Source organism: Schistocerca serialis, chromosome 1 (assembly GCF_023864345.2).
Source record: "Schistocerca serialis cubense isolate TAMUIC-IGC-003099 chromosome 1, iqSchSeri2.2, whole genome shotgun sequence".
Taxonomy (NCBI): domain Eukaryota; kingdom Metazoa; phylum Arthropoda; class Insecta; order Orthoptera; family Acrididae; genus Schistocerca; species Schistocerca serialis.
In genome coordinates, this window is record NC_064638.1 from 201476241 (window position 1) to 201490829 (window position 14589).

Consider the following 14589-nt stretch of genomic DNA (forward strand, 5'->3'; position numbering starts at 1 on the left):
CATTTTCCGACGCACAGACAAAACGTCAACTACTTAAAACAGACGCCACGGGCAGACTGAGTGCAGGAGGCAGATGAAACTTGAGCAGTAGGCGGAGCGAGAGTCACGTGACAGGCCAGGCGACTTTCAGCCTTATTGCATTCGTTTTATTGTTTCACCAGTACTAGTCTGGTTTTTTTCTAGCCACACCTCGTATATACAAAGAGCCTCATTACTATTTTTGTTGTTATCCTTATGGTTCTTTTCTGTGCACTGAAAACTATGTTCTATTTCATGTATTTGTTTCTCAGAAAAGAATTCCTTTGCTAAGAAGTGACTATGCAAGGCTGTTACACACTTCTGGCAGAACTGTAAGGATATAAAACGGTGACAACAATCCGTTTGCAAATATCTTTTGGTACTCAGGCCATTTCAACATACAATAATCATTCCTAGAAATTTTGTGTTTGTTATGTAGTCTATAGATGTATCACCTACATTTATGTTTCCAGTAATAGTTTTCCTCTTGAAACTGAAATTCATTTATTTGTTTTCTTTATGTTCAATGTAGCTTAACAGCATATTCACCAACTGTAAACTTCTTTAAAGGTTTCCTTTGCTTTCACTGAGCGTTCTCTCATTTTTTCAGCAATGATAATGCTGCTGTCACCAGTAACGAAAACTTTTCCTCCATGATTAACACTATTGAAAAAGTCAATGATATGTATCAGGAGCAGTAATGGCTATCGCAGGAAATTACTATCATAATGTGTTTTGGTTCTGAGAACTGCTTCACTGGAGCTTTATTCTTGTACCCTATCTGTTATGCATGATCAGAACTAGTCGTTAGCTACAGTTATTACTTTTGATGGTTATAGCCTATTTAGCAGAATCTCGTGGTCAACACTATCAAAAGCCTTAAACACATCTAATAATATATGCTTGCGAAACACTCATCCTTATAAAGAGCACTTAGTACTACTTTTGTAAATTCTACTATGGCAGATTCTGTACTTCTATTACAGTGCACTTAGAATTTATTAATCAACTCATTAATCTGTGTTTCGCAACTGATTTATTTATTTTTCAGAATGACGACAATGCAGAATTTGGTCTGCAGTGTTTTCTTTCTTTTGCATTACCTTTAACAGAGGGCCAACTCTTGGCTGTTTTTAATACCCTAGAAAATTCCTTGATGCAAATGGTTCATTCATTATGTTTGTATGGCAGCGTGTATGCTCCACATCCACCGTTTCAGCACACAGATGGATACTTCATCTACGCCTGCTGACACCTGATGTTTTGGTTTTTGTACAGTTTTACTAACTTCATGCACTGTGGTTGGTAATAACATTGTTGTAGAAAAGACATTTTTAATGTTTAACGCCAAAGCTAATGTTTATTCACTTGCTGCCTTGCTTCTAGCTTTGCTTATTTTCACAAACCACCTATTACAGAGAACCAAATTTGTTATAGAGAATGTGGTCAATAAAGGTATCAGTGAATAAAATGGTTCATGTAGTAACTACTTTTGTATTTGTAATTAGGGAATGGTTGGAGTGGACAGTTCTACTTGTGTCAACACACTTAAATCTATCTGGTATTTATGTTAAAATATGTCAAAGATGTATGTGGCTTGTTAAGATGGGCAAAGCCCGAAACTTATCAGTCAATAAATAAACAGTAACATTGGTGTTAAACATTAAAAATGTCACAAGAAGTTTGTATAAAAATGCCTTCAGTCACAATTTTCTTTCATTTATTAAATTACACAATGCATTTCCACCCTGTGGGTTCATCTTCAGGTGCAAATCATCTAACATTTGCTCTTTGAATGAAGTGAAAAGTATTTTCCTATAGTGAGAAATGAGACATTAAGTTTCAATATTTTCGTGAATCAAGTGCAGAAACATGAGAGAAACAGGAAGGGGGGGACAGTAAAAAACTCAACAAAAAATCAAGTAAGAATATACGAATGCATGGTCGCACTGTGATATGAATTATTAAAACCTTCTCAGGCTTCCAGTCGCGCCAGGAGGTTAAAACCCATGAGCTTTCAACTGATCTGTCCTCTGCCATTGTCAAGTAGTTAATGACTGCCATGTTGCCATGGCCTCACCATCATACAGACACACTGTTGGCTGTGATGGCCCTGGTGCCCTCTTCTTTGCCAACTGTGGTAACGTTTACATCCGACACGCATTGCGACCGCTTCAACCTTGGGTTGGTTGGGTCCCAGGTTGTGCTGAGCTGCAACAGGAGTCCTTGTTGATGGTGTTTTCAGATATTTCTATTTCTAGTGCTTCTTTTATGATGCAACCCACAATTTCTATGTCCTCATAATGACAGATGTTTCATTAGACAGTACAGGTGTAAGCACCTCTTATGTTCAGTCTGGCATTGATCCACATTGTGTAGTTTGGCAGACATTGTAGCAGCTGTACCAAAATAGCTACAATCACTGTCAGGTATCACAGGCTATTTCTTGTGTGACACGCAGGAAAAACACCACCAAAGATATGAACAAGAAACTTGCAGTCTTGCCTTTCTGTGGCACAGTGTCGGGAAACATTAGCCGGCTCCTGAAGAAACACATCATCTCATCAGTGTTCAGGCCCCCAGCAAAAATGGCCTGATGTAGAAATAAAAATAATCTGAAAACACCTCCAACATGGATGGTGGTTTGCAGTTCAACACAGACCAAGACCAGGCCATCCCAATGTTGAAGCGAGCATGATGGATGCAGGACAAAAACATTACTGCAGTTGGCAAAGAAGAGTGAACCTGTGATGTCACAGTCGGCACTGCAGCTATGTAACACTGAGGCCACAGCAACAAATCAGTCATTTACCACTTCACAATGGTGTAGGAGAGCTCGGTCGAAAGTTCATGGGTTTTTAACCACTCAATGAGGCTGGAAGCCAGAGAAGACCTTAGTACAAAGAAGAACATTTTTAATGTTTTGAGGTCAGCATACGTTAGTTTATTCATTCTGTCATTGCGCAACTCATCACTCGGGGCACACATTTTTACCCTTGGCTTCAATGTGCAGTGCATGTGCTGTGCAATACACAATTTTTCAAAGTGGTGTAAACTGAAAGCTTTTGTCTCTTCCTGGAAACACGTTTTGAAATTTCTGCCTGTTTTCCCTATATATTAGGCAGGACAACTAACACGTGTTACTTTATACCCTCCAATGCTGTTGAATTTATGGTTATCTGTTTTTATGTGGCATACTAGTAAGCGTGATGACTTATTATTGGAGAATGCAACTGTTACATTGGTTTTATTGAACAGCTTTGCAATTTTTTGTGATATGGCACCTAGGTATGGGATGCTGGGAAATATTTTCTCTTCTTTATTAGTGTGGCAATTTGTTGTCTTATTTTTGTGTACTTGTGTGTCCAAATTATCAATTGTTTTGGCCATGCAGCCATTGTTTATTGCAATATTTTTTATTGTCATTGAAGATTTACCACTGATTTCATGTATAAGTTTATGAAAAGTTCTTCATAAATAATAAGACTTAAAAGTGGCTACTGCACCTTGAACAACTGGCTGGAGCAGAGCTGTTGTATTTTTAAGAGGATACTCAATCTCTACACTGCCAGATAATTCAGATAAGCTAACTGGGTGCAGAGTGTTATCCAAAATTAACATGCTTAAGGTATTGTCCTTCAAATACTGTTTTTACTTCCGGACAAAAGTAATTTTTAAAGCAGTCTTGAAAGAGAATTTTAGCATCCTGCCTTTTTTGTTGAATCTCCAAATGAGTGCCAATTCTTCAGTATATTAATTCTCACATGTTGATCAGACAAATCTAGCAGCATGTCTCTGAATTGCTTCGATGTCTTCCTTTTAATCCAGCCTGGTTGGGATCCCAAATGCAACAGCAGGGGTCAAGAATGTCACACATTAATGGCCTATACATTATATCCTTTAGAGAGGAGCTACACTTTCTTAAAATTCTCCCAGTAAACCAAAGTCTACAATCTGCCTTACCCACTACCAGCCTTATGTACCCATTATATTTTATATCACAGTGCAACATTTGATATTACAGTGCAACATTACACCTAGATATTTAATCATCATGACTGTGTCAAGTGACACACCATCAATATCATATTCAAACTTTCTAGGGTTGTTTTTACTACTTATTTGCTTTAACCGGCTTTTTCTACATTTAGAGCAAGCTGTCATTCATCACACCAAACAACAATTCTGTCCATGTCATCCGGTATCTCCCCACTGTCACACAATGACACTTTCCTGTACGCTATAATCTCATCAGCAATCACAGACCGTTGCTCAGCCTATTCATCAGATCATTTATGTATATAAGCAACAAGGGCAGTCCTATCATCCTTCCCTCGGGCATTCCTGATGATAACCATGTCTCTGATGAACACTTGCCATCCAGAACAATATACTGGGTTCATTGTTTAAGAAGTCTTTGAGCCACTCACATATCTGAGAACCTACACTGTATGCTTAGACCTTTGTGAACAGTCTGCAGTGGGGCACTGTGGCAAAGACCTTTTGGTAATCTACAGTCTACAAGCATGGAATCTACCTGTTACTCATAATTCATGGTTCACAGGATATTATGTGAGAAAAGGAGGCAAGCTGAGTTTTGCATTATAAGTCCGTGCTGATTTGTGCACAGATGCTTTTCTGCCTCAAGGAAATTTATTATGTAGGGACTTGGAATATGCTCAACAATTCTGCAGTAAACCATTATTAAGGATAGGTAAGAGGTTTTGAAAAAAACATTACTGTATTACAACTGTGTTGCAATTGCTTGGACAGAAAAATGAAATTACATTAGACACTAAGTACAGGCAAAACAAAAGACGTACTTCGCAGTAGGAGTTAAGTTTGGATGTAATTTAAGTTAAGAAAATACTTTTGTGCACATACAGAAGCATTATACTTAATGACAACTGAAACTTAACACTGGTGGATGGCTGTAGTGAGACAGATGAGCAAGGAAAGCAAGAATTATAGCACTATTCTCCAAATGAAAATATTAACTTTATAAGATAGCAGTAGATAAAGACTTTTACACACTAAGGGATATACTGCAATTATTTAAAAACACACAACTAAAGTATAGTACTTGAATTTGTCATAAGATTGTTGGTCTAAGTGAGAAAATATATGGTGTTACATATCACTCAGGAAATGTAATGTGCAACATTATGTTTGCCTTTTCAACAAATGACACTCACACTGAATAAAACAATACATTACATTAGCGTACAGGAGAGCAAGACTGCTGTGTGAATTTATTATTAATTTTGTCAATGGACAGCACGTCTTCAAGGTTGATCGGTGATCACTGTAACTTCGCAAGATGAAGAACGTGTGTGGGTGTGATATTGACATTCCGTGTATCGCCGACTTCTGCTGGAGAAGTGGGCCTTCCCATGAATAAGTGCCAAAACAGAACAATGACAAGTACAGACTATAAAGAGTTTTTCTTATCATCCCCAGTCTCCTCTGAGCCGGGGTTCTGGGTGCCTTCTGAACTCTACTGCTTTTCTTAAACCCCTTGCATTATTTTTCCTTGCCCTTCTTCCTTCCCCTTCAATCCTTCTGCCAGAAGGAGGCACTGGCTCCGAAGGCTTGCATACACGAGACCTTTTTTTAGAGGGGTGTTGTCCTGCCACTGCTTGGTAAGTAGATTTTTTATCTATCCAATCACATTACACTATACAGATTTTGTAAGACAAATGAATAGACACTGTTGGTAGTGTTTTCCAAGAATCAAATATTTGTTATAGTGATTATTGTATCGAATTTGAAGTGTGTGTGTGTGTGTGTGTGTGTGTGTGTGTGTGTGTGTGGTGTTCAGAAAGTAAGTTATGACTGATATGACTGCCAATTGTTAATACAATGTTTTCCACTGATTAACATATTTCAAGCACATTTGAACCATATTTGACTACGTATTTGTATCTGTTCACTGGTCTGGCTTAATTGAAGACCAACGTCTTGAGTGATATCATTACATCATCAAGCTGACGATTGATCAAAGAGTGTTTCTTGTGGAGCATGTGTCCCGCAATGCAGACAAGTTTACCTCAGCATTAGAAGCTGCATTTGCAGCAAAGTTCCCAGGAGTGAAGATGCCTAACCACAATGCTGTGTACGGAATCTCATCATCGAGTTTTGAAAGACCGGAAGCATTCACAATGCTCCAAAATCAGGCAGGCCATCCACATCCGAAGAGAAGGTGATGGAGCTGCAAGACACAATCCTGCAAAGTCCAAAATAAGTTAGACAACTAGCTTAGCAGACCCATGTGTCCGTGGGTTCCACTCACAAGATTCTACGTAAGTCACTGTCCATCTACCTGTACAAAATCTTGGTCATACATGAACTGAGACACACCCATCACTCGGTGCATGTGAACTTTTGCAACTGGTTTCTGTCCTTCCTGTAGGACAATGGTGAGGGGATTCTTGACACAACGTTTTTCACGGACGAGGCGTGGTTTCACCTCTCCGGTTACGTGAATAGCCAGAATAGTCATGTGTGGACTTCAGAGAATCTATGTAAATTTAAGGTATCTGCACTGCATGATCAAAAGGTTGGTGTTTGGTGCGCCGTGACTCAAAAACACATCACTGGGGCTGATATTACTTCAGGACATCATAAATGCAGATTGGCACTGCACCTGCATCCCGGAGCCCTTCCTAGGTGAACTGAATGAGGACAAAATTGAGAATGTCTGGTTCCAACAGAATGGGGCAATTGCACATACTGCCCACAAGGCGATGAACACTATTAAGGACACCTTCGGTGACCACATCATCTCTCGAGGACTCTGGCCTCCACATTCACCCAACTTGGCTCCACCGAATTACTTCCTATAGGGTATATTGAAGGGAAAGGCCTATAAAGGCAATCCACACACCATACAAGAATTCCAAGCTGCACATGTCACATCAGAACATCACTCCCAATGTTCTGCTCAACATCTTCAAAAACATGCAGAAATGTGTGCAACTGTGACTTCAAGCTCAAGTGGATCACTACCAGCATCTCTTATAACTTCCATGATCCTAATACGGTAGGTTATGAACTGCATAGTTACTTAATGAACATCCTGAATATGAGACGTGTTGCTATATTATTTCAAAGACAGTAGATGTGGTATTATGTAATTATTTCCCAGCATCTACTGCAGAATACAGTGACGAAGTTCGAAACTGATTTATCCACAGTCTACTAAGCAGCTGACGAATAGTAGTAAATATTTTAGTAGTAACTGCTTGAAGCAAACTTCAACTGTGAAATATTAAGGGAACAGTGCACATAGTTGTTGCAAGAAAAATGATGGCAGTATGTATAGAGTTCCCTTTCGGGAACAGTGCCTTCCAATGGACTGTAGTCAACTAGTCTAATATTTCTGACGCGGTACAGTGGAGGACTCCAATTGTGTTTGGGCACAAAGACACCCATCCGCAGCATGAGTGATGTTACACACACATGGAAGACTCTGTTCCTGAAAGGGAACTCTTTACATACTGCCATCATTTTTCTTGCAACAACTATGTGCACTGTTCCCTTAATATTTCACAGTTGAAGTTTGCATTCCATGTTAAATCAACACACTTTAAATCAAAATTTTACCTCACCCTCTTTGATTTTGCTGAAAGTTGGTATACTTATAGTGGGTGCTGAAACTAAAAAAATACCAAATTTCAATTTTTTACCTCAAACCATTCCTGAAATATGGTCATGTAAACTTTTCAAAAACCAGCCAAAAATGTGTGAACGTATGTTTTTTAAATTGCCCTAGGAGCTGCCCTAATTGAGCTAGAGAACTGGGAAAGGTGTCATTTTGCAGCATTTTTCATGCTCTTTCCAGTGATAGACCAAAAAACATAGCTTCTAATTAATAACCTTTTTCAAAATAGTAATTAATATTTTGATTTCATTTCTTTACAAAAAGTACATAATTGAAAATTTGCAAAATATTTCCATAACTACTTCATACTGTTGTAAATCACATGGCAAAATATAAATGTGGGATGATGATGGGTTCATTGTTAAAAAAACTTATTCCGGACTCTTGTTTTTCACTAAAGGCCCTAGTTTAACCAAACTGACCTTTACGGTAGTACGTCAGTAGAGGACCGTATACATAGGGCTTGATGTCTGTACAATAGACTTGGCCACTGTTTCTATGTTTCAATACAGTGTATCGATACATGGAACTGTTTCAGTGTTTCGGAACGGCTATGGTTCACTGTTTCGAAACAGTGGTGTTTCATTCCGCCCCTGTCTCGGATCTCGAGCCAGACACTGAAACTGTATCGTTGTTTCAAAATAAGACTGTTTCAGTCCACCTGTGCCTGGAACGGAGTAATTGTATCGAAACAGTGATGTTTCATTCCGCTCTGTGTCGGACAAGATTCGGGCTCGGCACAGGTACTGAAACACAACATACCACTTCGTGAAACACTTTCAAGAGTGTCGAAATCTTTTGACAAGCAATAGCATGAAGCTTAAGATATCCGAAAATAAAGCTTCGTTTCTAGCTGACTGTCCTATTCCGAAATAGCGTAACATCTGCTTTATAAACACTAACCAAACAATAAAACAACGCATACTATTCACATTCAAAATAATAAATATGTGAAAATCATTCAGTTAAATTACACTTTTTTTTATAACATACGCTTCTCTGTTCATGTACAGAAATCATATTAAGAAACGCAAGTAAGACTACAACATTTTAAATAAAAAAAGGCGTAGAGTGACAGTTATTAGACATGTACATAAATTTGATGTAGGTATAATTGCAAGCAATCTGTTTGACATATCACTGATAGTGTAATGGTGAATGGGAAGCATCATAAATTAATAGTAACGGTTCGAAACACCTTGAAACACAAAAATTTTTTTCTGTTATATTTTATTATTTATTCGAATTATTTGCGAGTCTATAGTCACTGTGTCTATTATCCATAATGATTCCCTTTGTGTGCATGGAAATTAGTAGGATGGGTATATTAGCCATACTAATGGAATGTGAGAATCCCAGTAGCATATCCGTTGTTTCTGCAGTTTGCTCCCACCGTTCATGGTGGTTCTTCTGTCTTCAGCTATGGCTGTCCTCAGCCAATTGAAAAGTATGAAAGTCACACGACACGAAAGCAGCGCATTTGCTGAAGGAAATACGAAACTGCTAAGATGCCTAAGTGATAGTTTCATACTTACTACGATACGATTAGCGATCTCGCACCTCATTTATGTTTATGTGGACATACTTATACAGTAGACATTCAAGATGATAAAATGTGTAGATTTATTAGATTACAAAACACAAACTGTTTCACTGTTTTGGAACAGTGTATCGAAACATTACATCGTACTGTTTCATTAGTTTCGAAACAGTTACGTGTTTCAGTTTGCCCATCTCTACTGTACAATAATTCAGAGACTGGAGCCATTGTTGAGATGATGTAGTCTGCATTGTTACATTCTAAGGCTTTGTGTGCATACATCATTATTGTGCACTGTGGCTTTGGAGCAAATCAATTGTTACCTATGTGTTGACCACTCTGTATCTGTTATATTTAATAGTTCATTTTAAAAGTAAATCTATACATTTTTGTATAAATATGGAACCAAGTAAAAAGTGCAGTGCTGTAAGAGTGCAGTGTTGTAATCCATTGAAGAAGTCAAATCATTTTATTAGAGACAGAAAAAAACTGAGAAATGTCACAACATAGATGTCCAAATTATTTCCTCAAATATCAAGTGGTGCCAAGATTTGTGATAAATGTAGGAAAGATGTAACCAAATTGAAAAATACGCCAGAGCCCATCAGTGATGAAAGTGTTGAAGAAGAATCTTCTGGATCAGAGATAATCATCCGAGACCAAGACCCTGACTTCACTCCAACTTCAGTAGCTGGTAAAACATTTAACACAACACTTCAAGAACTAGGTGAGTCCCCAACTAACAAGAGAAAACTAACATCTAGGCATTACGCCAAATCAAAAGCGAAGAAAATCTCATCAATGACACGTAAACTTTTTGTTGCTCCTGGAACTTCTTCGTCAGATACTGATGAATTTGTTCTTGAAGATCTTAAAAGAAACTTTAAAAATTCTATAAGTAGAGCAAAAAAACTAATGATTCTTACAAGTTTACCTGAAAAGTGGAGTGTCAGGAAAATAATGAGGAAATTTAATGCTCCTAATTACATTGTTCGGCAGTCCAAAAAAATTTTGAAAGAGAAAGGATTCATAGAAGGTCCAAACCCAAAACCAGAGAAGTGTTTACCAACAGAAACTGTCAAAACTGTACATTCATTTTATGAAAATGATGAAGTTAGCAGGGCAATGCCAGGTATTAAAGATTGTGTAACAGTTACAGAAACAAGTGGAAATAAAACAAAAATATCAAAAGGACTTTTTTGGGTAACCTTAAAGAAGCTTACAAGCATTTTAAATAACATAAAAATATGTTTCTCTAAATTTGCTGAGTTGAGACCAAAACATTGTGTATTAGCTGGCCGGAGTGGTGCACACACTGTCTGTGTGTGCACAACTCACCAAAACATAAAATTAATGACAGAAAATGCCAAACTAAATACAGCAACAAACAGCAGCTTAAACAATTATAACCAGTGCATTGCAAAAATGCTTTGCAACCCATCATCAGTTGATTGCAACATGGGAAACTGTGAATACTGCCCAGGAGAAACTGTCATATGTAAAATTTTAAGAGACTCTTTTCATGAAAACTTAATTCAATAAGTTCAGTCTTCTGAAGAATTTATAGATTTATTTTGTAGTAAGATGTCGACTTTGATTCGGCATGACTTCATTGCCAAGCAACTACGAACATTCCTTAACTTGACAAGAGAAAACCTGAATTTGTTGTCATACGCGATTTTTCAGAAAATTATAGTATAGTTCTACAGGATGAAGCTCAGAGTTTCCACTGGACAAGACAGCAGATTACCATTCACTCTTTTGTTATATATTACAAACAGGAAGACAAAATTGAGCATATGAGCTTTGTCATTGTTTCTGATTGCCTGGAGCACAATACAACTGCGGTTTAAACCTTTCAAAAGAAGCTAATTTCATATCTAACAAATAAATTTCAAAAGATTCCAAAAAAGATATACTATTATTCTGACGGTTCTGCCGCTCAGTATAAAAATAAGAAAAACTTCCTGAACCTCTGCCTTCATGAGGAAGACTTCATCATAAAAGCTGAGTGGCACTTTTCAGCCACAGCACATGGGAAAGGGCCTTGTGATGGAGTAGGGGGTTCAGTAAAGAGACTGGCAGCTCATGCAAGTTTGCAAAGGCCATACCAAAATCAGATCCAAACCGCACGAGATCTATTTGAGTGGGCAATAGATAATATCACAAATGTTGATTTTGCATATTCCACTCAAGAAGGCTACACTGCTTCAGAAATATTCTTAAAAAGCGGACTTGAAGAGGCGTTGACAATCGAAGGAACACAGCAATTTCACGCTTTCATTTCAACACTACATCAAAATTAATAGTCAAATACTTCTCAGGTGATATGCAGAGTTGGGAGAGGGAAGTAACTACATCACCAGACAAACTGAAGTTACAAGATGTATCAGGCTATGTCACCACTGAATATGGCAGAAACTGGTGGCTTGGGTACATTTTAGAAAAAAACGAAGAACTTGATGAAGTGAAAATAACTCTTCTTCATCCATGTGGACCAGCTAAGTCATTCTCTTATCCTGCACATGCAGATGTCCTGTAGGTGTCAGTTGTGGGTGTTCTCACAAAAGTTAATCCATTTACTCTGACACGGAGAATATAAATTCTTAATGAAAGTGATGTAAACCAAACCCAGTCAGCTTTATTAAAATGTAATATGTGAAATTCCAAGACAATTTATTGGGAAACTGCTTTCAACTCAAAATTTAATTTTTGTCTCAGGTTAGTGTTAATGAATATTTTATAGAAAGTTGTTTCAAAATTATTGTTAGTGCCTATTGTGTTAAATTTAGCTATGTACAGATACCTGTTAGTCAAAAACAAGCATTACGTATTTAATTTGTTTAATAGTTCCATTTCAAACATCATGGACCAGAACTATCATGTAAATAGGCCTACTTGTACTTATTCATACTTTATTTCAGTTTGTAGTTAAATGCTCAATTTCTTGTTTTTGTTATATCGGTTAATATACTGTTAGTGAAGTTGTATGAAATTAAAAAAAGCAATCAACTTAATTATAAAATATGCTGATTAGTTTTGGTTTAATAAGGTGATGTTTTGATATTTCTAATACTTTTTTACCTTTACACCTTTCCCAGTTCTCTAGCTCAATTAAGGCAGCTCCTAGGACAATTTAAAAAAAAAGTCCGTTCACACATTTTTGGCTGGTTTTTGAAAAGTTTACATAGCCAAATTTCAGGAATGGTTTGAGAGAAAAAATTGGAATTTGGTATTTTTCTTAGTCTCAGTGCCCACTATAAGTATACCAACTTTCAGCAAAATCTAAGAGGGTGAGGTAAAATAGGTGTGTTGATGTGACATGGAATGACTCAATTTCTCACATGGATGAAAGACATATTTCATGTTGTCTCTGAAATTATACAGGATTAAATATCTATCTGAACAACAGTACAAATTACGATAGATTGCCACTTATCACACAGAGAACACACACACACTTGAATGTCTGGCATTAAATGTACCTGTCCATTGTTCAAAACTTCCTACAAGTTGTGAATAGTAATCTAGCCTGATTCATATTTTCATTCCATCCAGAATTTTCCATTGTTTAAATACAAATCTGATATATGCTGTAATGAGTTCTGTGCCAGTTGGGGCTGACCCATCCCAATAACGCTACAAACCATTACATACTTCTTAGTCACAAATAGTCACTTGCAACTGATGTTCTATATAGTCAGATTGCTTTTAAACATGTGGGGCTGTCTCTGTGCCTTCATTCATACGTTAAAAATTATTTTTTGATGCCCCATCAACAACATTATTAGAAATGGAGCACAAACTCGGGTTGGAAAAAATGGAGAAAGAAAACAGCCATGTACTTTCTGAGGACCCTTCCCAGCAGATCTCTTAAGTGATGTGAGGAAGCCATAGAAAACCTAAATCTCGATGGCAAGGTGGATATTTGAACCAATACCCTCCTGAATGTGACGCCAGTATGCCAACTACTGCACCACCTTGTTCCATTGTTCCCAGTCACTGAAATACTGAAGCAACCTGTGGAGTTTGGACTGCAATATCTCCTGGGATTCTCCACCAATTTGGCAGTTTGACTTCGACTTACTCACATTGATTAGCCCAAATATTACTGCTAACATCTGCAGATAACAAGTATGTTAACACTCCTGGCCAAACTCTCCCTGCCAAATCAACTTCAAGTCTCAAAAGTAGCTGCTAGTTTCCCACTACTGGTTTGTGTTAGCAATAATGGCAATCACTGCATCACCATAAATCATTCTTTAGCCTAAGTAAAGTGTGGCAAAAAGACGGGAAAACAACTCCAGCATTCCTTGCATTGGCCTCTGTCACCACACAATTTAAAAACAGTGTATTTCATTAATTAAAATAAATAAGCAAAAATGATAATGCATAACTAACACAGACTACTCTGAATGTCTCAGAAATATTTCATTTCATATAAGTGGTACAAAAAATTTACATACGTCTAGTTTTACTGAAGACAATAGCTGGTATACACTGGGCTACATGAGCAGAGAGAACGGCGTGTGGCTGTATATTCATGCCAAGTACTTATGAAAGAGTGGTCTAGAATTGATAACCCTCCAGATATGTCAGGGCAAGGCAAAGTCATTATCTAACAATAAAAAAAAAATAATAAAAAAAACTCCACAAGGCATTCACTTTCGGTATAGCACCTAGTACTTCTTTTGTTATACTGAAGGTGCGGGTTACAGTGATGCCACTGTGTCCACTCCTGTTTTGTGTTTATGCAGTCAACACGTTCCACTGCTTACCGTTAATCATCATTTGCAATCCGTAGCGTGTGAGAATTGAAGTACTTGGAATATCGTTTATTTCCGAATTACAATTTGTAAACTAGTGCTTACATTGTGTCCTACAGATAAGAGGTTGTCACGGGAGTTACCAATGATATGTCGTTCAATCAAGAACTGTCCGATTGTATCGTAAAGGTAACATTTACAAATATCCTCGCTACAGTTACCACACTGAAGAAAAAGAATTCTTAATTACACCACAAAGTCTTAATACCATTATATGACAAGCACGCGGCATGATGGTTATGCTAGAAGATCGAATCGCTGATGCACTCATTTCACTGTAGGAAAATATTCATTTATCGCCGCATTAGGTGGAGAGGAAGAAATTTTGAATTCGAAGGTGGTACACGCAATTCTACAGGATAATGGAAACCGTCTCTTTATAATTCAAAGTATATATTTTATGCACCACCGAAAAGGCTGAGGTTACTTCATCGCAAGCTAAATTATAAACAATTTGTCATTCGTGCATTCGTAAATAACATTTCATTAAGCATGTCAGAAGAGAGGAACTAATAGCTGCTGACACACCAACACAACTACCT

At 37.5% G+C, this 14589-nt stretch overlaps 1 protein-coding gene across 5 annotated transcripts in view; it reads right to left on the reverse strand.

Annotated features, from left to right (window-relative positions):
- The window catches only part of LOC126465421 (cytochrome c oxidase assembly protein COX15 homolog), a 106046-nt gene that overhangs the window by 91251 nt on the left and 206 nt on the right, over positions 1-14589 (reverse strand). The window contains exon 2 of one of the 5 annotated variants that reach the window (XM_050096308.1): positions 12306-12347. The exons of 2 other annotated variants lie outside the window; for them this stretch is intronic. The gene's annotated coding sequence lies outside the window, so the exon portion shown is untranslated. Of the gene's footprint in view, positions 1-12305; positions 12348-13687; positions 13846-14589 lie in introns of those variants that run through there. 2 more of the 5 variants (XM_050096304.1, XM_050096306.1) reach the window with 2 other exon arrangements.